Raw genomic sequence first — 26,564 nt, forward strand, 5'->3', positions numbered from 1 at the left:
TACAAAGGATTCTAGGATGCATTTTTTTAAATATAATATGGTCGTAGACGCGCATAACCGTAAGTTCATGGACTCGGCATATATGAGGAAACGCGCACTCCTGGAGGCTGCTCTGATGAAATCAGGGGACGAATTCACAAAGCTTTTTCTTGGTAAGTGCTATTTCCGATTGGCAGGCCGCCTTCGGTAATGATATATCTAGCATGACAATTGGCTGGAATTTGCTCTTACGAAAAATTCTAACGTAAGAGCTTTTAGTGTATACGTGTCCAGTCGCTGTGTTTGCACATATTGTTGTACGTAAATACTCTTCGCCATTGACCAGCCCCCTCCCTAATACTATGTCCAGCACGGCACTTAGCTCGCAAATATTCTCACGCAGAGTTGCAGCGTAAGAACGTTTTTGGAAATACGAGATGAGGTTGGCCAACATTAAAAGAAAACGCCACAAAAAGAACACTTGAAGTCACCACAATGAGTGTGTACATTCTCAATAAAACATGCGCGTAAAGGCAAAAAATGTGAATAGTGTGGTAGGGAACAATCGGAGAGATGGGACTGGACACGAGTAGCCGGCATAGAAAAGGAAAGTTGTACAGAGTAATTTTTTTCTAGGCGCACAAGATTTTCTCAACTCTTTATATCGTTACTGCTCATGCAGGTTTCGAAGTGGTCTCGCAAGGAGGCTGCACAATTGGGAAGTCCGCAAACCTCGGTGTTTCCGCACAGTCTCTCAAACGACACGCCAGACGAAATTCGCAGCTGCGTCCAATCACGCCTCAGCGCCGCTGTCATCGCCGGCTCTCTTCACTCGGGCGTTTTTCATCTGCGCTGTTGCTTTTCGCGCGCCCATTGGACGAAACACCCGTCGCGGGTGAAGAACGCGGGGCGGCCAAACTACCCTTCTTGGCGGCTCTTTCCACTCGCCCGGCCATAAGAGCCAGGTGGGAAGGAACCGCTTATTTCCTCGCTGGTTTCCTTCGGGCGTCTCTCCTCTGCCAGTGCCTTCTGCAGAGGCGGCTCAGCTCGGATCAATATTGGGACGAGAGAGTAAGGTACTACTGCGCTGGGCGTTATCGCTGCTCGCTGTGCAGCCAGCGCATGCGCTGAGGAGGAGAGGCCGGCGATCGCAGCGCCGCTCCGAGCGATTCAGTCAAACGTAAACAAAAGTGCTCGGAGGTTCTCGCTAGCAGATTCAACACGTAGCGAGCGACCCGTGCGCCAATCCTTGGCCGCTGGCAGCGCCAGGGAACGCCGCGACTCGCGTCTGACTACAGCGCGCCGTTCAAAGAAAACCTCGAGCCGGCTGGCTTCGGCGGCGCGCCTCGGACCCGGAGCCGATTCCTCGCCGAGCGCCAGAGCACGCCGACCGCGTGCGGGTGACTGCTCCGTCGGTGGCGCCGCGAATAAAGGGACGTTGCTTGCTCGACCGACACACACAAAGTTCGTCGCCTCGTGCCACCAGCTTTCGGCGCCGCTCGAGAAAGGTGAGCTGCAGTTGTCCTTTGCAAGCCGAGTTGTTGGAGCACGCGGTCTCCTGCTACGTGCACGCTTTGTGCGCCGCATTCAGCGTCGTTGCAAAGTTTTAGATTACTCGTGTCTGCGCTGTTGCGCACGGTGTGTGTGCTCTTAAGCTGTGTTGCGGGGACGCAGTCTTAGTGCATGTACGAGGAAGTGTACTACTCGTTCACTTTGTTTCACAGTACATTTGTGCTGTTGTTCCCAAGTGACGCTCTCAATAAGCAGAACGCAGCCGATAGTCGAGCCGAGACTGAAAATCCGAAAGGAGTTTCGATTCCCATGGAAACGGATGGTGTGAAGAAGTTGGAAGGAGTATTCGCAAAAATCTAATTTCTCGTCTTTTTCTGACACTGGCAGCTTATGCAACTGACGTAGCCTGTTTAAAATTGTTTCATTCGCTGAGCGTGAGTACATGCGTTTTCAACGGTTACTGTGCGAAATACCTCATCGTAGCTCATCAGCGAAAAGAAGAAAAAGAAAATGCGACTGAATAAAACACTGCATGTCTCTCTCTAATTTCGGGCCCAGTAAATGTTATGCTCTGAATTGATTGACTCCTATTTCTTCTAAAACGCGTTATATCGTTCTCTACAACGGACACTACATGACTTGGCAAATAGCGTAAGATGTTCCTTGTGTGCCGTGTGTTGTCGGTACACATTCAAGTTGGTGGTAAAGTGTTCGTTTTTCTTTCGCTTGCGCCGGTTCCAGCGTGCCGTATTCGGGGCAAAATCACTCAAGTAGGCGGCCGCGCCCGCACGAGCACAAAGCACGACGCATATGCGTATACATGCAAGGAAGCGCAAGCATATACACACACACAAGAAGAAATTTCAATGCGGAAGGGGTTATGCATCGTTTGCTTCCTACAACTTTCTTTCCAAACAGTTATATCGACAGTGGTGTCACCATTGGCAGGGTGTTTATCTGGAAACACTTAAAGGCGTTCTAAAACGCCCGAATGAGGAGCGGCAGCTTCCGCGTTTATGCCTATGGTTTTATTCGAGAAATAGGTTGTGGTTTTCTTTCTTGGGTCTTCCATCCAGTTCCATGCATTCAGGCTGGCTCTGTATCAAGAACGCGCTTAAATGAATCGGCTTCTCGTCAGTGTCTTTTTCAAGCAACATTTATATAGGGACGAAAATGCTGAACGCACTTCAGAAAGCCAGTGCGCCATGGTGCCTTGTCCTGGCATTTTCTCGCTTGTCGTTTACTCGGAGCTGCTGCGAAATGACATTTTCCTTTTGCTGACTAAATTATACTCGCCCTTTTTTACTTTATTTTCCTTTTTGTTTTCTTCTAACACCTGCTTCAAAGGCTTTGGTGATCACGGCTCTCGTTAGGCCGCTCTGCATGGCGTTCTGCTCCCACTTGGTTCGTGAAAATAGGCTTCTTCCAAAAAAAGTTCGAGAAGGTAACGCAGGCCGCATTATATTGCGGTCCTTTTTTGAAAGCGTATAAAAACTGGCTTCTTTCTCAATTTTCATGCCTGTACAAGAGGGTTGAGCAACAGGTGTGTGACGCAGATACGTAGACTGTCATTATGGCGCCTCGAGCACTGCATTCTCTATTTCTTGTTCTTCTTCTCTTTGTTTTTAAATATTTGCGCAAGGGCCTGATTAAGGTCAACAAGCCGCGCACGAAGACGTTACGAGGAAATTAACTTAGTTCGCGATTTCCTTTCTTCATTGCTTTCTTTTCTGCATGCTGGCCATAAGAGGTACAGAGCGCGAAAGAGGAAAAAAAGAAAAGCTAAATTGGTGCAAACGTAAAACAAAGCACACGAGTTTTGAAAGGAACGTATTTGGTCTTCGTGAGGGAACTCAAGGAAGGCGGTGGGCTAGGTCTTTTCAGCTCGACCTGCTGTCAAATGCACCCAGTGCGACTACGTACTATTAATTAAACAGCAACACTTAGTAAAAAAAAAAGACGTCTTTTAACAAGTGAATAACATTTTTTGTCGTTGAATCTATAGTTACAAAATAGAAAGTGGCAATGTGCGCGCATTTCCGGAATGGTAATCGCAGCTGAAAAACCATCATCTTCCGTTACTCATCCATCGTGTGCAGGGCAGAATTTTTTTCATCAACCTCTGCGGGGATGTCGTGGATGTCGTTGCAGAAATGTCGTGGTTCTGTTTTTAGCGTTACAGGATCGGTTATGTATCCTTGCGCGTATTATAAGCAACTTCTAATTTCGCCGAATTCTTTTCCAAAAACCGCGCCGGTCGACAATGCGGATAACATAGTCGGGGTTCCGCTCGGGCGAATGACGAATCACTCAAAGGGATAGAATGAAAAGGAATTGTTATTCTTGTGTGGATGACAATTTTTCCTTACATGATGTTTCCTCCGCCATGCGGATTTCCCCACAGCTCGTATGTCAGAATCGGAGCACTAATCCGACCCAGGCGTATTTTTACAAAGCCAGTCAAAGCAGTTACTCCGTCCGAGAAGCTCTTGCGAAAGTAAAAAAAATCAGAACTGGCCAAAATATAAGGATGAAATAAAATAGGACAGGTACCTTCGAGGAACACAACGGGCAGAGGAGTCATTTTGCGTGTTGCAGCTCTATACGTCTCTTTGTGAAAGCATTCGCGTTGGTTTCCTCATGATCATCTTTCATTGTTGTTGTTTTGTCCGTTTTCCTCTCTCCCTGTGCAGAGTAGCAGGCCAGAGCACACCAGCAAAAACCGAAGTCTCTGCTTTCTTTGAATAAATTATCTTTCTCTCTCTTACTTGTTTTCAAGCACTCGTTATAAGATAAAAAGGTCAAGTTATGTCAAAACGTTTGCCGAGCAATGGCGTATTTGCAAAAGTGCTATAGAGAATTCGACCCGATGGGCCGAATTCTCTAAAGGCTTTTTGTATGTGTGAGCTGTTTTTCCACTATTGTACAGTGTGTGTTTATGAACCGCTTTCTAGCGGATTTGCTGTGTGATCTGTGATGATGGTGGTGGAAGCGATGTTAATCTGATATCATAGGCGGTTGTAACCTTTCAGAGCTATACTGCTGGCATTTGTTTCCCCTACGATGAAGTTACAAGGCGTATATGTTTCCTACTGTTTGAGTAAGCTAACTGTTTGAGTCCATAATCGTGTGGAATAGACGTGTAATTAGGGCAGTATTTTGTTTATATTCATTTTGTACCACAATACGTATTTACTCGATTGTAACGCGAGTTTCTTTTTCATGGCTTTAGTTGCTTAAATTCGACCCTCGCTTTACATTGGAATAACGGCAAATCTGACTGTTTTAAAACAAATATCCCAAATCTTGCGGTTTTTGTCGTTAGGTTGGCAACCTATACGTCTCGATCCAATCCGTAGATAAGTTGATCTGATCGAAGTTAAAGCTTGGTCTTTGTTGGATTCGACGTCATATGCTTGTGACTGGTGTTATGGTTAGGACGTTGCAGTACCCTGTGGCCTTTCGCGCTTGGACTTCGTTTATTCGTGACGTTATGACGACGTAGCGCATTCGGTATGACGCCCGCTTCGAGAGGCGAGCAATTTTGATGGCTGAGAGGATGGAACGATTCGTGGATGGCAAGATCAATGGGAGGCCTCTTTAAATGGAAGGCCGAACAGAAGGGCTCTGTGCACTTCGTAGTGGCCTGGTAGCGTTCCCGAATGAAATGGTTTTGTGGCCTCATAAGGAGTACGTAACACTTGTCGGGGACGCTTTCGGTGCCTAGTCAGGTGGAAATTTCGCGAAAGTGAAATTATCTCTGAAAGGGATCGCCTGAGAGAACTTGTTTCCGAACTGTGATTTCTTGAATAAAGGTGCCATTTCTTCTTTCTTTCATTTTGCGTTACATTCGCGGTTTTATTATTATTATTATCTTTTGTATTTTGCTTGACCGGAAAGTCGACCCTCGCGTTGCAGTCGCGGTCGCGTTACGTTCGAGTAAGTACGCTAATGCCACTAGCACGCAAGACATGGCCCTTACGTCTCTTCCCATTTCATCATCAACTTGAGTGACGTCCCACCTACATTGTTGCCACGATTGGTCATTCGGCGCTGCGCATACACATAATGGAAGACAATGGCATGTCAAGAATAGCTTTATTATATCGATGACTCCAGGGCCAGAGTACATGGCTAATGTGTACAAGCATTGTAATGTTACCACCAGACTGGCGGGAAAATGTGCGGCAGACCCGTGCCGCGAAAATCACACTCAGGCTGCAAAACTCGCGACATATCAAGCCAGTCCATTGCATATGACAGGCAAACAAGATGACAAAGACGTGCGACCACATGGACAAGGCGAGCTAGCAGACGGATTGAAACTGATGTTCTCGTTTGTGAACAAACCGAGAGCATTTACTCAGGATGATATCACGTATATGAGCCTGTTGGCGTCGCGACATGTAAAGAAGGAACTTGAAAAGCCCGAAGAGTCCCACGCTCTTGTTTTTTTAATGTAGAATAGGTGGTTTAAGGGTCCTTTAACTCGCGATCACGGGCTGCTTAGGAATCTTGTTTATCATGTCTCAGATTCGCTACGGCTTCTGGTTGTTTTGTACAATAACATCGGAAGGGCACACTGGATGTCCGGAGTGGTTAGACCAGAAAGTCGGCTCCTAAACCAAATCGTCTGTCCGGTTCTTTCTCAGACTTTCCTTTCTGGTTTATACCAAGCTGGACATCAATTGTGTGCATTAAAATAAGCATCTCTGGGTGTTCTTGCTCTCACTGATGAAGTCTGTCCTACACGTCTCTAGACGTCCAAGTATAAAAACCAAACAGTCGAAATAGTCGAGGGATGACAGAGAGCGCGCGTGCATGTCTGCCTGCGTGGGCTGTTGAGGCAAAGGACGTATTTCGTCATTAGATAATCATACGCCAGAATAATCTAATTCAGCGCCGCAACAGTTCAACGTGTCTATTCCAGTTAGCGTCCAGAACCGATTACATTGTCCCTCTTCAGGGGCTCGAGTGACGCCTTGCCACTGTTAAAATTAGGATCCGCCAGACAGTACACAAGGTCAAATATGAACGGAATGGAGCCCAACGAAAAAAAAATTGCAGGCAAGTAGGTGCCAATGCAGTAGGCCTTGGAGCTGTTTGGATATCGATGTACTGTGTCGTTGGCGAAAACACGCATTGTGCACATTGAAGGTCTAATTATAAAGAGCCAATGGGCACATAGAACACCATAGCCAGGAGAGACAACAAAGATAGAATACACAGTTCCAATTTCTGAGTAAACATCGAGCACTTCTTCAAAATTTTTATTAAAACTTTTGCGAATATATTTGTTATTTGGGAGTGTTCGACAAATTGGCCGGCCGTGTTTGAAAATATTATGTTTGCTGTCATGATTGGCTCGTAAATACTCTTACACACCGCTCTGGTATACGCAATTATTTGTGAAAATACGCTTTGTACATTCCACAGCTTAATCGCATGTAGAGAATGAAAGCTGAGAGTGCGTTTTCGCCACTTTCTGAATGCCGTTGGTGCGAAGCCGGTCCCATGTCAGCACAGTGGCCGTACAAGTGCGCCATCGATATACTCGTGCTTTTCGTTATGCACTGGTTTACACATTTTACCTTGCTGAAGACTTCAGCCTAAGGCGCAAGGGAGCCTCAGCAGCCGCTAGCCGTGAGACGAAGCTGATCGCCCATATAGCCTCGCTTAACTTTTCACTTGCCGGGACGTAGTCAGTAGCGTCGGTACAAGGTTCCTGACCATCTGGAAGCGCATGTTAGCACGGAAGCTGTCTCGAAGTAGGCTCTTCCACTGGGTGGTGCGAAAACGCTCCAATTGTATCACGTATGTGCTCAACACAAGCATTTTGGAGGCTTTAAATATGCTGCGCGGCTTCATAACACCTGACAAAGCAGCCGTATAAGAATACTTAAGGTCGAGTGAACAAGTAGGTGAGCAAACAGCAAATGCCGAACACGATACACTGCAATTTACTGTTTCTTTTTACATCTTTATGGCAAAGGGGAGGAAAAAGAAAGAAATTGGGTGAACCTATCGAAGGCAATAATACAGCCACTGCCCTAAAAAGTAATTCAATGCTATGAGCGATGGCTATGTATACCATCTTTGTCAGAAGAAACGGAAGTTCCTGAACGGAGCTGACTCCGGGACGGCTGGTCGCATACTCACTGTCCGAATAAAAACTCTGGAGGTGAACTTTATTTTTCGTCCTTGACCTGCCGATCTGTTCAACACCATGACTCAGCCAGATCTTGATAACATTGATGATAACAGTAGCTACATCTCTTTTTTAATGTGAAGCATTCTTTGCCTTCATACAGGCACTTTGCAATATGTCGGTAGGTACAGTTAGGTAAGTATGGGTAGGTATTTCCTCTATCGCCACAGATCGTACCTCTGCAATAAAAAGGAATGTGTGACCGACAGTGCAATCAAACATCTGCCTTCAAGCACGGCAGGTTAATGATCTAATCAGTATACCATGATCGCACGCATACTCCTCTCGTGCCAAAGCCGACTAACTATTTGAGACGTTTGGCGCGTGCGTCCTGTGCTAGTTTCTCGTGTTCTTTCTTCGTGACAGTTCGCGCTTTGAGGCGCCGTGTTGGACTGCACCGCCTCAGGGATCGGCCCACATTCCCAGTTGCTTTCCTCGTAAGAACTACCGCTATGTAGAAGCTGATCCAACGCTGTACCACTTTCATGATCGGCCCAGGTCGAACAAGTTTTAATGTTTCTTTGCCGGAGTGTAAATGCCATCGTTATTTTAACATGCAGCTCATCACATAGCCACAGGTACTTACGATTGTATAACACGTAGTCATTGATGACGTCACAGTCCGCGTTTTTCTCGCTTGCGCTCATCAAGTACATATGCAGGACCAAACAATAGGCATGTCGTAACCTCGCGTCGAACGGTCGGAGTAGAAATCATGCCGTCGGCGTCACACAATCGTCGTCTTGCTGCTGTCGTCACGCACACGCTCGCGTCAGACACGTGGCCGTTCGTCTTACAGAAACACATTGGGCACTCCTGGTATTCCCAGGTAATCCTTTGCGTAATCCAAAATGATGCTCGATAGCCAACTACCACCCAAATGCTTTGCGTAACATCTGCTCCATTCTTTAAAGGCTGTATGTACAGTTGCGAAGCAATGAACGCTCCCTAGGCATGATATTTCAAACAAACTGCGCCACCGGTGAAATAAGGGTGTTTCGGGTGATGGTAAAAATTACTCGAACAGCACACCGACAACCCACATTCCCCACTTTTATTACCGCTGAGCGTAGAGCTCCAGGGTACACCGTCGTGCAGCTGGTCAACACTTGCGTCCCTCGCTCAACAGCAGCCCGCGCAGCTCATCAAAGACCATCCCAAGGCAGTCTAGAATCGCGAAGCTGCGAAATGCAACCACGCCTTAGGGTCACGTGTGTCATATCGTCCACCCACTGAGGCCACATTTGCGAAACAGGAAAAGCACCAGGGCCGCTATTTTGTAGCGATGCCTTATGCCTTATTCTATGCTATTCTTATCATCCACCACACACGGCCGCCTGATCCCGTTGATAATGTGGGCAGACCGTCGCTCTGACCACTGGCCAAGTGCGAAATGCCTGAATAAGCATAGAATCGGAAAAGGCATCGCTACACAATACCGGCCCAGTAGCGGTTGCCTGCCTCTCGGGCTGCCATCGCTGAGACACACATTCTCTTGGCACAGTGGCGTAGTAAACGAGAAGAAAGGGTGTTAACCGAGCGGCCCGATTTTTATTAGTCATATCACAAGAAGCCAGCAAACACTGACATCAAGGACAACATAGGGAAAATTACTTGTGTGTAATAAATGAAGTAAAGACGATAAATTAATGGAAATGACAGGGGATGAAAAAACGACTTGCCGCAGATTGCTGCGGAAAGCTTCTTGGAGATGAAGCTTCTTGGACATGCTTCTTGGAGATGAACCATGGCTTTAGAGGGCTCGACTCAGATGTTAGAGCTTTAGAGTTTATGGTGCGTGCAAACAAAGGTAAGGCTTAACGTACGTAAAGCCTTTACATTTGCTTGCACAAGCAAAATTTTCTAAAACTGTTATACTAAAGAAATATTCTGCTCAGTGCACATAGGCTTCGTTAATTACTGGATTTGTGGGCCGATTTGTGGACGTACGCTGTTACGTATATTTGGCTAGTTTAACGTATACGTAGTCTTTGCGTACACTGAGAAATAGCGCAAACGATGGCACCAGTGACCCCGCTGTAATGTGGATTGTCGTGATAGGGTTGCGCTGTCGCTATTGTTTATTGCCCTTAAATGGCGAAACGGCAAGCGATAATTATGAGAGGCTAGCGCTTCAAATTTCTGAGATTGGCAGGCTATCCACCTTCTTCGTTTTCTTGTGCTGCCGATGGAAATTTTTGAAAGGGTGCCGGAGCTTTCGCCGGTTGATTTGTGTACCTGCGCCAATGTTGAGTGCGCGTCGATTGTGGCTTTCGTGGATCGCGAATACTTATTCGTGGTTTCTCCGGGGCAGCATGTCGTTCCCCGGAAGCCATGTAGCACTCACCGGCTACTGTGTTGAGCAGGCCTGAGTGCGCTGTTGTGCTAACAGTGCGACCGATAAAGGCACGCTGAGTTCCGTCTGCCGACGCGGCTGTCTTAAGTTTGTTGCCGCTGATTTCTGCACTTGCACCTCGCTTTCTGTATTATTTTTACACATGTTTTTCAGAGTTTAGACATGTCGCATATTTAAGAAGTCTTCGAGCGCCGCTTTCCGCGTCGGATTTACTAAAGTGGTGCATGTGTTTACATCGACATCTACAGCCACAGATCGCCGTTAGTGTGAAAAAAGAGGGAAAAGGTGCATTGCTGACACGAAATAATGTCAAAATGTAGCAAAACATACATATCTTGGCATATGAGCCGCGTTGTTTCACCCTGAGACGAGTCAGTATACGAGCGGCCGATCGACTTAAACAACGGCAACTGTTATCCGGCAGATACATATATTACGGTTTGGTATTCTATTAGTAATTCTCGCTTTTCTTTAACTTCATCATACTTGCAGTTTGCCCATGCGATAAAACATTATTACAGAAAACTGTGCTCGCATAAGGTCTCACTTATAGGCCAGACCGTGTTGTTCTCTCGCGAAAACGTGGATGCTATCGATGACACGGTTGGTATAGGTGGGCGAGGTGGTTGTTTATGCATGCTGCTGCACCGAATGCACCACCTCTTATTTCCTGCTTGACGCAGAGTAAACAGTGCATCTCTGGGATTAAGACATGTGCCAGCGTAACAACACGCAGACCCATCCATCAACTTAGCGAATGCGACCGGCAGCCTACGGCAACGATGACGCGCAGATGTTGGCACAGTGCTGGGTCGCTGCTAGCCTCTTATTGTGTACGCGCCATGCATAGTGAAGAACAGCTGATTTCAAAGCGCTAAGGACAGAATTGAAATATGAAAGCACTTTCCTTTGATACCTGGTGCACGAACTCGACGGCGCCAGGCCTAACCTTCGCTGAACAGGGGAGCCATAACGTAAAGCTAGTCCAAATTTTTCTATCCCCTTTCTGCTATCAGCCCTCCGCAATTGGTCAAAACCTTTTTGGACCACCCCCACTTCACCTGTGTGTCACGCGACGTCACGCAAACCGCGATACTACCCCATCTGATATGATGTCTACACACTGAATATGCATGATTTGACTGAAAAATGAAAAACAGCTATTTCTGATTTGACGCCTTTTCACAATTAGCCCCCGGCTATTGGTCAAACGTTTTCGGGCTGCATCCACTTCACCTGCCTGTTACGAAACGTCACAAAACTGCGCAAACTCACCGCCTCAAAGTGACGTGAACGCATTAAGGATGCATTAATATGCCGAACAAAACTGAATTTTCTTCTGAATAGCCGCAGGCTGCCCTGTTCCGAAAGGAATAAAATATTGCTGCCGCCGATCGCTCAGGCGCTGGCTACTCGCACCTGCCGGAGAGCATGGGTTTATTTGCGCATAATAAAACTTCTTGCGTGGCCATGTAACGTTTTCGAGTACTTTCGGCATGTTTACGACCTCACTCGGCCAACTCTTCTTTGCTGAGGAGCCGTTTTAGCGTCATTCTTAAGCTCCGTTGCATGCTGCCGCGATTTTCGACCAGCCACCGCAAGCTAAGTAAGGGAAAGCGGACCAATCGCAGACGCCGGCACCACCCTCTTCATCGGGTTATCGATTTTCAGTCCACTGGCTCTGCCCCATCGTATCCCTCTCCACTTGAGGGTTCATCTCGCCTCTTGTCAGCCAATTAGATACGACAAGCGGCTCAGTGTGAGCAATGTTATTTGTTTTTGAAGCAAACAAAAGTGACCTCCTATGAACGAGGAGAGCGTTTGATTGGTCTGTTCAGACAACCCTGCGGTTGACTGCCCAGTGCTTGCATTGCTGGTTACGCAAATTTGACGTCAGGAGATTGGAATCGAAATATATTGGAATAGTTTTACGTTATAGGGCCCCAGGATTAACATTGGTTCACACTTCATGTGCACGGCTTGAAAGGGCTGACGCTTGTGCATTTCCATCTCGTAGGCATGTTGTGACTCATTTTGAGCGCGATCAATTATGTATACAAGCGAAGGCACTGCGGCTATCGCGTTGTCTGTACGACGGCCGATTGCGCGGGGTTCGGTCGAACGATGGTCGGCACGCTGATTTTATCGGTGCCGTCGACAAGAAATCCCATCACAGTACGACAACTCGCGCTCATCGGTTGCGTCGTTGTCGGCCTGGTATGATAAAATAATTTCAGCGACACATTGTGCTGAATAGTTGGCGATTCGTTGTCGTGAGTGTCTTGTCGGTCTCGTATCGACCCAGTGTTACGGCGCCTTAGAAGAGTACGTGAAGTCAGATACGCGCTGCCGCCACTAGCAAGTGAGGGCCGACGCTGCAAGAAGGCTTGGTCAGCAACGTAATGTTTGTAAGTGTCGCCCAAATGCGACGCAGGAGTTTTTCGTCAAATTTGCTAGCCATGAATGAAAGGTTGCAACTACGTGGCTCATGGTACAGTCTGGACCACGAAGGCCAGGCTGCTTCGGTCTTGAAATGGAGTTGCAGTCTTACGTTACGCATGTGTTCCGCACCGCACTGACGTTGAGCTACCAGTGCAGTTTCAACGCGGTACACGGCACGAGTATCTGCAGCAGCGCGCGTCCGAGCGCTTTTTTTTTTTACTATTTTTCGGGGACTTTCCCCCGATATTGGGCCGCGCGGCCGCGCCCGTGACCCTTCCGAAACGTTTCACGACTAATCCGCTAGGGCAGAGCGCGCGCGCCGTCGCGCCGTGAAAAAAAAGAAAAAGGCGTATTCTGACGTGACGCGTTGGCGCAGAAACGATATGTTGGGGCTAATGGATTGTATTGTCTTGGACCTGCAAGTAGAACACCATGCGTCAGATAACGCAACAACCGCTAACGTTTTTTTTTTTCAGTGCGATTAGCATTCTTTGCCTACTTCAGGCGTTTTGAACCCATCCATCCACCCATTCATCTACCCCCCACCCCCCACCCATTTCAGTTGTCTACTGATCGTCCTTATTCCAGTTTCGTTGTGTAGTCGTCATGTCAGCATCACGCCTTATATATATACCCCGACCCAGTGTCCTAAGTTGTCTAATAGCTTGGGCCGTTAGGGTATATGTGCTCGTGGTCGTGATGCCATGTGGCCATTGCATCGTCGTCATTCCAGCTTTGTCATCCGAGTCTCGTCAAGGCATCATCGTCACGACATCGTCATCACACATTTGCCGTAATATCGTTGTCGTCATGCCGTCGTCGCCATACTGCCTTCGTCGTTCTATCGACATCATTCTTCACCATTCTATTGTAATTATAGTATCGTCATTCAATTGTGACATAGAGTTTCTCACTACATTACCTAGAGGGAAATCTGGCGCTGCTGCGCTGTGGTTTGCATGGGAATGCCGGTATATTGTGGATTCGGATTGGCATCGTTCTCGTAGAAACAGGACACCTTGAAGACGCGCTTGGCAAGTACCGTTCCGTCTGTCCTAATGATTCATTTTCTACTAGAACAGCACGTGAAAAGCTGTTTTAGCTTTATTATTACGCGAAAACATCTTTTGTTTAACTATGAGAACTTGTTATTGGGTGTACGACTACATGTTACGTAAAAAGTATCAGCGGGCCGCTAAAGTTGGAAGACAGACGACAAGGTTCGCGCTCGCTTTGAAACAGTTGGTCGTCTGTTCTTGCTTTTCTTCGCTTGGTCATGCATCGTGGGTGAGTAAAGATGTAATATGCGTGAATGGAAACATTTCATGAAGATTTTACTTTGAGAACGCGTTATTTGCGTAGCCATATCCACGTTTTAGACGAAGCCTCTTACAACACCAGCCAACACGAGCCTCGCAGACACATATAGCGTCATTCCCATGACGGCACGGTGCCCCCTTAAGAAACTCCCATAGACGGTGGCGCCAGATTACCCTCTAGGTGTTATAGCGAGAAACTCTATGAATTGTGATAATGCTGCCATTGTCAAACCGTCATCGTCAGACAGTCGCTGTCATGCATCCCTCCTCAGACCGTCGTCATCATGCCATTGTTGTTGTGCGATTATAGTCAATCCAGCGTCGTCATCCTACTCTAGTTAAGCTGCCGCCGCCACCTCACCGTCGTCATACAGGCTTCATGATGCAGTCGTCCTCACGGAATTGTCATCCTACACTCTCGTCATCCCATTGTCACCCGCCGTGGTTGCTTAGTGGCTATGGCGTTGGGCTGCTAGGTCGCGGGCTCGAATCCCGGCCACAGCGGCCGCATATCGATGGGGGCGAAATGCGAAAACACCCGTGTACTTAGATTTAGGTAGAAGTTAAAAACTCCAGGTTGTCTAAATTTCCGGAGTCCCCCACTACGGCGTGCCTCATAATGAGAAAGTGGTTTTCGCACGTAAAACCACATAATTTCCTTTTTAATTAATCCCATTGTCCTCTCACCGTTTTCACGCCATCGTCGTCGCCCGGTCATTGTCACGCATTCGTGGTCATATCGCCGTCGCGATATCGTCGCGGTCGTGTTACATCGATTGTGTCATTCCATCAACGTCATTCCTTCGTGATTTTATTGTCGTCATCACTGCGGCGTCATACAGTCATCGTCATGCCACCATGCTCATGGGCGACCTTGGTTACGGAGTGCCACAGCAAAGTGGAACGATATCAGAGTATGTCGTGTATAGCCGAAGCAAAGAAAGTCTCATAATGACCACGACACAAGTAAACTTCAGTGATACGATGTGTCGCTACATTTCTCGAATGCTAATCGCATTACCGTCGACAGTCATCGTGATATGACTTCTGGCGTAACTTTCTTACGGTTGTGTTCGCGTACGCTACACTAAACGTATTCATGTCACGCACAACATAACGTTATGCAAAGTTTCTTTTTTTTTTCGTCTTGAAACTGTAAAAGCGGACAAAGACGAGAACGAAGAGAGCGGACAAGACGAGGCGCTTCTTACAACTGAAACATCTTTTTTGACAGAAAACAAATATGTACGCAAAATTTCATTTCAATAAAATTTTTCAGTTGTGAAAGCATCTCGTCCTGTCCACTCCCTTCGTTCTCGTCTTTTTGCGCTTTTAGTTTCGAGATGCACGTAAACCAACTAGCCCAGTTTTTCATTCTGTTATACAAAGTGCTCGCTTTAAACGAACGGAAGCGTTCGTACCTTTTTCGAAAGCTGTTACATTGTCGTAGGTTGGCCGTTAAGCTGTGTGTGCGCGCTTGCATGATTGCCTGCATGAATTTTGCAGTTCATTAAGCAGCAACAGCGGGAAGCTAATATCAGAAAATACGAAGGAATACAACGGCGAGGGGTCGCGAAACGTTGATGCATTGTGAGATACATGTAACGTCACGACCTGTTGCTCCTGCGAAAAAAAAGAAAATAAAACGAAATAAAAAACCGCATGCGACGTCTTCATTAGGCCTGCGTCAAGCAATGATTTTATGCCTCGCTCCTATGGTCATTCTAGGCTGAATTAACTAATTTTTCAAGTTAAACCATTTTTCCCTAATTAGGGCCGCACGTCGGTATTTTTAAGCTAATATTGGCCCCTGCTTTCTAAGGTACATACATTAGACAGAATAACATAGCCAACTTTAGTAAGTCCTAGCTAATCCATGTCGTACATCCCACTGACATGGAAGCAGCGGAATAGTTAACATCAGCGAAGCTGTCGGCTGGCTGTGTGGTAGTGGTAACGTTATGCCCCAGAGCCATCCTTAAAGTGACAATTACCATACCTCCAGCGTACTGTAATAGCTCCGCCAACTGAGCGCACAATGCGCATATTTGGGAAATGAAGCAAATGGAGTCTGAGTTTTGACGATAGGTATGCTCGGATGCGAGCGGTTTTGAGGCGTTTTATAAATATAAACGATTTCGGACAATGACGTGGCCAAGGGCGCTGGCCATAACTCCATAATCAAAACTAATCAGTTAATTAGAAGATTGGTAATTAGCTCACTGATTCAATTTGTCTTGTAATTTGCTTGTCCGCGTAGGCGGAGTAGCACTTTGTACCAAAGATGTTACCCTAATTAATATGTCTGAAAAAAAAAGGAAAAAAAAGAAATGCTGCGTAGAGCATGGCATAATTATTCTATAGAGGTTAAAATAAAATTCTATACATGCTGTAAAATACCGCAATAATGAGGTCAAAACACCAAATCATTCAAATCTCATTTTTTATCTTGTGTACTCTGGTACTGTAAGAATAACGTCTGGTGAATATAACAACTTATAACGTAACCGTTTAATAGACTTTCGTAGCGTAATACGTACGCTTGCTCAGTAGCCTGACTGCCGGATGAAATGGTGCGCGGCACACATTGAAGGGATTTTCGGTGCAGAGAAACGCTAGCAAAAACGACAAAGGCTAAACGGATTTTCGTACATAAATCTAGTAACGCAAGCAAACTTTAAAATAGTGGAAAAGTAACGAGCAGAAAGTATGCGATTGCAGCAAAACCAGCGAATGGTGTATGAATATGCGTAATGCCATATGCGTAATGCCAGGTGGCATGTTTCTGCCGTTTTATTGGTAGTGGGTATGAAAGGAAGAATTGCTAATTCCACAGAATTGGTTTGCCCTAAGGGGGCAGTATACAATTCCTGTCGTAGTGAGGGAATATACTTTCGCCAGTCAGCAGGCTTTCCAAATGCAGTTAAACCTGGACTAGTATAGTCCACTTGCTCACGCAGTCTTCCTTCTTTCTCTTACCGAACTCGGCCCCGCGCATGGATGTGTAGTGCCTTTTACAGAGACTCGTACCGAAGACCTTGAGTGTTCCATTCCACGTCGCCACCGAAATATTTAAGAGTAATAAGATAACGCGGGTCTCTGCCAGCGAAGAAATATATATTCTTTTGAGGGGCACTGCAATATTGCGTTCTCACGGAAGTGTGGCTCTGTCGGCCTCACAGCGTGAAAAAGTTTGACCATCAACTCGCTGTTGCTCTTTGTCCAGCGAATTGCGGCCATTTCAATTCTTTCGCAGCAGCCAGAGTAAGTTCTGTCAGCCGCAAACCGTTTTAGCCACTCATCGGTCACTATAAGTGCAGACTATTATTACCTTTAGTTTTTATTCCTTACCTTTAAGTTTCTTCAGTGCTACTTATATGCACTTATATCTGTTGGCTGTCGTGCTTATCGAGTATTTCATCGAATGGAGAGCACGTACTGAGCTTAGCTGTAATTCGTAATCAAAAGTGATGCCACTGCGTCACTGTTACAAACTGCGATATGAAGGTGTATGATTTCTTATAGCAGCCCCATGAAATAGCGTTTCCGTCGTGCGAAAATCTTTACTATGCACATTTATGGGTGCACCGCAATGTACGCGTGCAACGAATAGATGGTCTTTGTCGTAGTTACAACTGCAGCGAAAGTGGTGTTACGTTTCTAGTTCATATGAGCTCTTCGTCTCATTCCTCCTCTGTGTTTGCCACATCCGAGCGCTAACAAGCGTGTTTTTTCTAGAACACATATTTCAGTTTTTTTTTTGTCTGGAGGTTTTGGCTTCATTCCTTATATGACCTAAAGTATCGGGGCTAGCATGTTTTGCAATCAGCTTCGCGGCCGTTCCTTAACATGTTTTCAATTGATTCTGCGTTGTAGGCGATATTGTTTATCAATTTAAATGTTGACGTCCATGCATCAATTTAAGACTAAGATACACCTGTGAGCAAAAGTACACGGACCACGGGGTCGCCGAAAAGACAGAATTTCTTCGTAAGTAACACGCATAAACTGAAACTGATGAGTGCGCTAGAAAATTCGTAATACCAAGTTTGGACTGCAGTCATTAATTTCAAGTTGCATTAACTGACAGGGAAGAAAATGAGTTTTATCGCACAATCCCTGGTTCGTATACTTTTGCTCACGGGTGTACATTGCATCCTAGAGTAGCATACGTGTCGTAGCTGTCGGAACTTCCAGGTGCCTCTATTTTATGATGCACAAAGTACATTTAAGTCAACTTCTAATGATGTGAACAAAGCCATAGTCATCTATTGTTATAGACGATTTTTGGTTCAGCTACGGATGCGTTAACAACGACACGCATGATATCTTATTCAGTCATGTACAGTAGGCAGTTATTGTTTTGTGATAACGTTTAGAAGACTTCCTACGGTAGAAATAAAGGTGGGATGAATTAATCCTCTAGTGCAGAGCCTACACAATGACGAAATGAAGTGACGTGTTAGCTGCTAAGCACACAAGTGTGAAATGTGTGTGGAACGCGAAGGTCGCGCAGCGTGCAGCATCTCATGTAAGAGTTGGGGTCGGGCATATCAAAAGGGGTAGCTGGCCCATGCCGTCGTCCGCCTTATGCACGTCTCATCAGTAACAACATCGCGTCTCATCAGTAAGAACAGCCTAATGTTTACCATATGTTCTGGACTGTAGACGAGGCGACCAAGTTTAAACTACCCGCCGTGGTTGCTAGTGCCTATGGTGTTGGGCTGCTAAGCACGAGGTTGCGGGATCGAATCCCGGCTACGGCGGGTGCATTTCGATGGGGGCGAAATGCGAAAACACCGGTGTACTTAGATTTAGGTCCCATTAATGAACCCCAGGTGGTCCAAATTTTTGGAGTCCCCCAGTGTTGCGTGCCTTATAATCAGATCGTGGTTTTGGCACGTAAAACACCACAATCTAATAATCTAATCAAAGTTTAAACGTGGAAGCGCTCACTAAAGGCGCAGCGACATCAAGAAAAATAAAATAAAAACACAGTGATCACTCTAAAACTGCAATACACAAAGCGCGATTGCTTTTCACCGTCGAAGAGCCGCGATCCACCGCTGCCGTCACTCTTGCTCGCGAAGCAGCGCCGGAAACTGTGTGCCTGACGAGTCTTTGTTTGTGTTAAAGCGCCCAACTACGCAACAGTCGCTTCAAGACATCACTGAAGGCTGACAGAAGCGTTAAATTACGATGAAGAACGCAAGCATGACAGCGCGCGCATTGGCATTGATGGGAACAGTGCTCGCCCGAGCCCGCCATACGCTTCGTAGCCTTGGCGACAGGCGGCGTTGTCGGCGTTTTGCGCATGGCGTATTGGTATATGCTACTAGGCATAGATAATATAACGAGTCTATTCCAGTGCTATTCCTTCTCACATTTCGTCAGTGGTACGAACGGCTCTTAGCCAACGTATCCTTTTATCTCTTTATGATACCACGTGGGAGTCAAGAAATGTTCCAAATAGTTGGAAATGCAGTCGCATTGTATAGCGTTGCTTAAACCGGGGAAGTGCCCTAACGAGATTTCCTTCTGCAGACCGATCGATCGCCTTAGCCAGTTGCGTCGACAAAGTAATGGAAAAAATGGTCTTGTCAAGGATGGAATGACTCTTAGAGAGCAATAATTGCTTTCCTGATTTTACAAATGGATTCTGAAGAGGGCGTTCGTCCATTGATGGTGTTGTCGACTTCGTATTCACTGTTGAACAGGAAAGAAGTCGCCGCTGGTTAGTTGGCGTGACTCTCCTGGACATTAAGGGTTTATGCGACAATGTACTCTATTGTGCAATCCTTGATGCGCTGGAAGATTTAGACATTGGTGGCCGGCTATATGTATGGATTGTTAGCTATTTCAATGGCCGCACGGTGTATATGTCGACAAGCTATGGCGACACCGGACAGTACAATATCCACCGAGGTATTCCACAAGAGGGAGTTCTCAGTCCAACTCTCTTCAATGTTACAGTAATTGGCCTTACACCTGAACTTCCTAACATGGTGAAGGTTAGCACATATGCGGACGACATATGCATATAGGCATTGGGAGCCATGCGTCCCCAAATGCGTGCTAGGCTTGAACGTGCTGTGGCAATCACAGCTGTCTGTGGCCTGAAGGCCTCCAGGTCTCAACAGAAAAAATATTCCGCGATTGTATTCACGCGGGAACAAATGACCAGGTACCCGATAATCGTTAACGGAGTAGCGATACCTGCGGTAACACACCGCAGATTACTTGGTGTAGTCACAGTCCTGGGAATATTTTGGTCAAGACACGTCGCCGTACTGACGTCGAAGCTGAGGAGTTTCGTTCACGTCCTTCGCGTCATTGCAGGAACAAGATGGGGCCCCTCGGCGTCATCATTACTCCATTTGTACCAAGAACTATTCGTAGGGTATATATCGTACAGCATGCCGGTGCTCTCAAGCTTGGGACTTAGCGGTGTGCGCACGATGGAGGACATGTTTGGGTCCTCCACGATGCACGTCAACGAATGAAACAATAGCCGGAAGCTGCGTGCTTGTCCTATTGGTGTATACTTGCTTTGCGAGCCTCTTCGAATGTACCTTCGCGTGTTGACCCGACACAGATACCATCCTTTGTCATCGCTCCCTGCTACTCACCCAGGCTGCAGCTTTTCGAGGATGCTGTCGCGTCATCAGAATATTCTGCCGTCAAGATTTTCTCCCGCCTGTATTCCGAGAATACGACCGTAGGTCCTGCCTAAACCTTTCGTTACGCTGCATATCCCTGTAATTACAAAATGTCATCCGTCGCTTCCATTGGCCTGAAGCAGGTTACCCTGTTTCACATTTACGCAGATTACAGAGATACGGTACACGTGCATACCGGTGGCTCTGTCACACTATATGCCTCCACTGAAGCCTTCGAAATACCACATATCATCATCGCTCAGTGGTTTAAACTAGACCATAGGTCAACATCAACTGCCGCAGAACTTGTCGCTATTCGTGAAGCACTTCGATTTCGATCTGAGGAGCCTCCTCGCGCGTGGACGGTATTCTGCGATTCCAAGTCAGCTCTTTAAACGATTGACTGTATCCTCAGATGGTGCCTCTATTATTCAATGGCTATGGAAATTACCATGCAAATAGAAATGGCCACAATATCACCTTTCAGTGGATATCCTTGCACTGTTGCTTGATAGGGAACGAACAGGTAAACGCCGAAACGAAAAATCCTTTAAATAATGCTTCTGAGATACACATTCCGTTCTCACGAACAGACACAAACGCCCTACTTCGTTGCATAATACGCAGCCGTACGTTGGAGCACTGGACCCAACCAAATCGACGACACAAGCGAGTGCCTAAATGGGACCCACAAATGAAATTCCGTATGCCTTACAAGCGTAAAAGAAGCCAAGCAAGCGTGGTGCACCGGATTCGTCTTGGTGTCGCACTGACTAAGCGTTATAGGGCGCTATAACGTAAAACTATTCCAAACTTTTGTATTCCAATTCTTCAATGAGCCCTCCACGATTGGTCACAAACTTTTTTGGACCACCCCCACTTAACCTGTCTTTCACGCGACGTCACGAAAAACGTGATAGCTCCCCATCTGATATGACGTGTACAGACTGATTATGCATAATTTGACCAAACAAAAGAAAAATAGTTATTTATGATTCGACCCCTTTTCGCCATTAGCCTTCGGCTATTGGTCAAAAGCTTTCGGGCTGCACCCACTTCACCTGCCTGGCACGCGACGTCACAAAACCGCAATAACTCACCGCGTCAAAGTGACGTGTACACGATAAAGATGTGTTAGTATGCCGAACAAAAGTGAATTTTCTTCAGAATAGCCGTAGGCTGCCCCGTTCCGAAAGGAATAAAAGATGGCTGCCGCCGATCGCTCAAGCACTGGCGACTCGCAGCTGCCGGAGAGCCTGGGTTTAATTGTGTATAATAAAACTTTTTGCGTGGCCGTGTAACGTTTTCGAGCACCTTGGGCACGTTTACGACCTTGTTCTGCCAACTATGCTTTGCTGGGGATCCGTTGTAGTACCATTCTTAAGCTTCCGTTGCATGCCGCCGCGATTTTCGAAGAGCCACCGCAAGCTAAGTAAGGGAAAGCGGACCAATCGCAGACGCCGTCACCACCCTCTTGATACGGTTATCGATCTTCAGCACAGTGGCTCGGCCACATCTATCCATCTCCACTTGAGCATGCTCCTCGTCTCTTGTCAGTCAATTAGATAAGACAAGCCGCTCAGTGTAGGCAGCGTTATACGTTTTTCAAGCAAACGAATTTGACCTACTATGAACGAGGAGAGCCTTTGATTGGTCAGTCAGACAACCCTGCGGGTGACCGCCCGATCCTTGCGTTGGCGGTTACACAATTTTGACGTCAGGAGATTGGAATAAAAACCTATTGGAATAGTTTTACGTTATAACCGACAGGTTGCAGCGATGCTAGCCCAAACTGTGAATACTGTCAGGTACCAGAAACACTTGATCATATATTTTGCGTTTGTCCGGCGCACGCGCAAGAACGACAGAAACTGGTCTCTTCTATTGCAAACGTCGATAAGAGGCCGCTATCAGACGAGATTCTTTTAGGTCCTTGGCCTTATTCAAACAGCGCAGCCCTGATAAGTGCCGCTATAGCCTTTCTACAAGCTACTAAGCTGGACGCGCTGCTTTAGAGATGCCACAACTTTGCGAACTTGTATATACGCATCTCCTGCTCACATCATCATCAGCATCATCCTCATCATGAGCTTTTTTTCTCCCCGTTTCTTTTCCCCAGTGTATACTAGCAGTTCAGAGCAAGTTATACTTCAAGTCGACCTCTCTGTCTTTCCGTAAATAAATTTCTCTCGATCTCTCTCTAGTCAACGTTCTCAGTGGTGGACTGCTCAGGTCAAATACGCGCTGGTGGTTCAGTTCGCACCAGAAGCTCCGAAACAGCGGAAGAGGCGGCTATCGTTCTGGCAGTAGCCTCCACACGTTGTCATTACATTCTTAACGATTCCAGAGAAGCAGTACGCAATCTTGCGAAAGGTCGGGTCACGGCTTCCGTAAAACAAATAGTAGACACCAACCAACACCCACGATCAATCCAGATCATTTGGGCACCAGCACACTCCTCCCTACCCGGCAATTATGCCGCCCACACCGCCGCTCGAGGACTCGCCAACCGAGCACCCGGACGGCTCACGCTAGGATCAAAGAGGGATCGCATGGTCACTTACTAGGAAATAACTCAGCACTACAGGTTAGCCAGGGCAGTGTACCCGCCAGCACACAAATCGCTTAGCAAGTGACAAGAAGTAGCTTGGAGACGACTTCAGACGAACACCTACCCCAACCCCGTAGCCTATCACTACTATATATGGTACCCGGACCAATACCTTAATACATGTAAGCATTGTAAGAAAAAAGCGGATCTGTTCCATATTATGTGGTCGTGCCCAGCCGAAAATCATACACATCACGAAATAAGTAATACTGAGCAGTTGGAGGCCGTATTGCTCAGCTCCGACCCTGACCTGCAGGCCAAGGTCATCAAGAGCTGAAGAAGCCGCCCGGGCCCAGGGGCTCGTGGCTGCCTAACAACAAGGTCATCCGTCAATACCTTGTTTTCAAATAAAGTCTTTACTCACTCACTCACCCACCAGGAACGGCTGTCGGGGAATGGTGGACCATAATAAAGGAATAAAATTAAGAGAAAGGAATCCTAGAATTGAAAAGGATCCTTGCATTGAATTCTTACATTGCGAGTAATCCTAGCGTGCGTCACTCTGGTGGCCCCGTAATGTTACTTCGACACTGTTCGAGAGTTTAGCTTCTTCACACCTGAGCTTCGAGTAGCTAGCGAAAATATGTAAAATTGGCCTACCGAAGAAATAAGCGCGGGGGTAAGGTAAATTATTCACAATTATTCTTTATGACCCCGTCTTCCTGTGGACTGAGTCGGAACACCTGTTTTCCTGTCGTATACCGTGTAGTCACTTTTACAAACGATTTTGCTTATCGCAGTGAAATGTCTGATGCCGCTGCCTGTGATGAATGTGGCTGCGACGAAACCATTGAGGTCGTGCTTTGCCATGTTCCTCGTTGCAACTGAAGAAGGCAGTCAGTCACTTGCGATGGTCTCAGCTCGCTCCAACTGACCGACGCTTTCGGAGCGGACAACTTGGAGCACCGGCCTTTGCAGCCGTTAGTACAAGAAAGCCTCACTTTAATAAGCTTTGAAACAATGTCACGCTTGATGCGAATTTTTAGGTTTTGTTTGGTCGCTGATATGGCCGGTGGGGTGTCACTGTGTTATTCATTCCTCTTCGCGCATGCAGATATCAGTTATAGCTACGCTCTGAAATGCTGGCTCACCATTGTCTCGTTCTTTCAGTGGCAGACATGTGTCAGTTATTACCTCGTAGACTTGGTGACTGGTGAAAAAGAAAACAAAATTAAAGGTTGTTTCGCGACGCTTTCACATTAGAATGCAATTGTTCGCACGGTGCGCAAAATCAAGCTTATGTTCCTCTCCCATGGGTGTTCTAAATTTTATGATAGGCAAAAACGGCTAACTGACGCACAGTTTCGCCCAATGCACGCCGTTGTGTTCGCGTTCGCCGCTCAGGCGGCCGCGGTCAAAGAAGCTAAGACTGCAGCACGCCTGAGAGAGCGCTTCCAAAGCGCCCGCTGAGCTGTAAAGCAAATCATGGGTGTAATGTTGTCCGGTGAAACTGGTGCAGGTTATAAAAAGACGATAATGGCTATTTGCATCACAAGTGAACAAAGAACGCGACTGTGACCTTCTTTCTTTTTTTTTCAGTTACGTTATTTTTTTTTCTGCCATTGAAGTTCGCCCATTCTTTTCTGTGCGGCGGGCTGGTTTCTATCAGCTTACTTAAGCTGCTTTCCTAGCGTTTTATTAAAGTTGCAGGAAAAGTTCGCGAGCCAGAAAAAAAAGCGCCATGAAAGCGCTTAAATCGCGAGCGAATCGTGTACTGCCCCCCGCCCCCCCGCCGCCGCTGCCCGCCCCCGCCTTCCCCCCGTTTCCACTCTTGTTTCAGAAAGCGCTCTGGGCAAAAGACAAAGAAAGCCATTGGTGCATTCCCAGCGTATGCTTTCAACTTGAAGCGCTTCAATTTGCGTGCCCAATGCAGGATTTTTCCGCTTCGCGCACAAGGGCATCGAGAGCTGCACGGAATACGTAAATTCGCTTCGCCTTATTTTGTGGCACCCTTTCCATACGCGCTCGGCCGCCCCCACTGCAATGGTCTGTCTGTGTGGAATAGTTTTCGCATAAGATACCGTTAGGAGGTATGGATAGAGGTAATACAACGATTTAAAAGCGGTGCTTCTGTCGTGTATTTGTGTCTGTTGCAGTTATAATTATGTGCGTAATTCGGTCAATGACAAACAATTTACGCGAATGCAACACTTTGGGCATTCAACAGAAAGAGGTGAAGCATTGGGTTCAACAGAAAGAGGTGAAGAAGAAGCGTTGCTATAGTACAGGTTGCTACAAGGCTTATAGCTACTATAGCTATAAGCGTTGCTATAGCTACAGCCGAGCGCCACTTATCAAAGGCGGTAGCTTCTGAAGCCCGTCACAAGTTCACAAATGATACAGGGAAGACTATACAGGACAGAGTTCAGGACACAGGACAGATACAGGACAGACCATCTGTGACTATTAATGCAATTTCTGTAAGAGGACACACGTCAGCGAACTCACCGCAATTTCCTTCTTTCCTTCCTTCCTCTCTCTTCCTGTTATCTTTGTTTTCCCCTTTCCCATTCCCCCGGTGTAGGGTAGCCAACCGGACGTTATTCTGGTTAACCTCTATGCCTTCTACTTGTCTCTTTCCCTCCTCTATACAGGGCAGAGTTCAACTGGGACGCAACACGATTCGCGCCATCCATCCCACTTTGCTCTGCTATAGCCCATTCCCACTCACACCCCATGCAGTTCTTCATCGTGGAGAAATTCGAGGAGTGAGAGCGGTGTCGGTGGCTGTGGTAAATATTCGTGCTTAGATGTTTCGCGGTTGCAGTGGGTTGGCCGTACACGAGCACTCTTTATGTTTTATTTCCCACGCCCCAAGCATCCGTGTAATGAGATTTCCAATTCACGCTGGCAGTTCACAGACGCCGCTGCTTTTTGTCCAGTGAGAACCGTTACAAACAAAATAGTTCACAACATACACCGCGGCTTCTGATGCATATCTCGCGTTTTGTTTGCGCAGCCAAGAGAAACTTCCGCATACTGTAGTTACTGCTGCACCGAAAGACTGCGCAGCGGCACCCCGACAACCATGTAGGAACTCACATCCCGTAAATTTCTCGAAGAAGGAGCTAAAGCAACTCCGAATCGTCCTGCAGCACACGACGGCAACACATCCAAGTAGCGCCGCGCCGGATCGCATGTAGAAGCCAGTGAGGAGGAAAGGCTCGCGACGCGCCCTATCCTGCTCGCCCGATGAAAAGGTCTACAACTATTTGCAAGAGCATGCAGACAATGCTGGACGCGAACGGAAGTGGCCAGCCAACGGCAAGCAGTTCTCACGAACGAAAAGCTTAGTGAACTGGGCCTGCTCATAGGCTAGCGAAGTGGAGCGGGTAGTGAGGCCACTTTTTTGAGAACGTTTGCAATTAATTCATTTCAGTCATCGAAGGTTATGCGCTTGCCACATAATATTCCACATAAAAGCGACATTTGTAAAGGCTTACTTCGCGACAATATAGCATGACCAGAGCCCACGTGG

The 26,564-nt window shown here is 46.9% G+C and overlaps 1 protein-coding gene across 4 annotated transcripts in view; it reads left to right on the top strand.

The window, feature by feature from the left end:
• The first annotated feature begins 1,127 nt into the window (after positions 1–1,127).
• LOC139048715 (uncharacterized) overlaps positions 1,128–26,564 on the top strand; it is a 293,534-nt gene continuing 268,097 nt past the window's right edge. The window contains exon 1 of one of the 4 annotated variants that reach the window (XM_070523213.1): positions 1,128–1,487. The gene's annotated coding sequence lies outside the window, so the exon portion shown is untranslated. The remainder of the gene's footprint in view (positions 1,488–26,564) is intronic. The other 3 variants (XR_011507865.1, XM_070523211.1, XR_011507863.1) reach the window with 3 other exon arrangements.

The sequence above is a fragment of the Dermacentor albipictus genome, chromosome 1 (assembly GCF_038994185.2).
Source record: "Dermacentor albipictus isolate Rhodes 1998 colony chromosome 1, USDA_Dalb.pri_finalv2, whole genome shotgun sequence".
NCBI lineage: Eukaryota > Metazoa > Arthropoda > Arachnida > Ixodida > Ixodidae > Dermacentor > Dermacentor albipictus.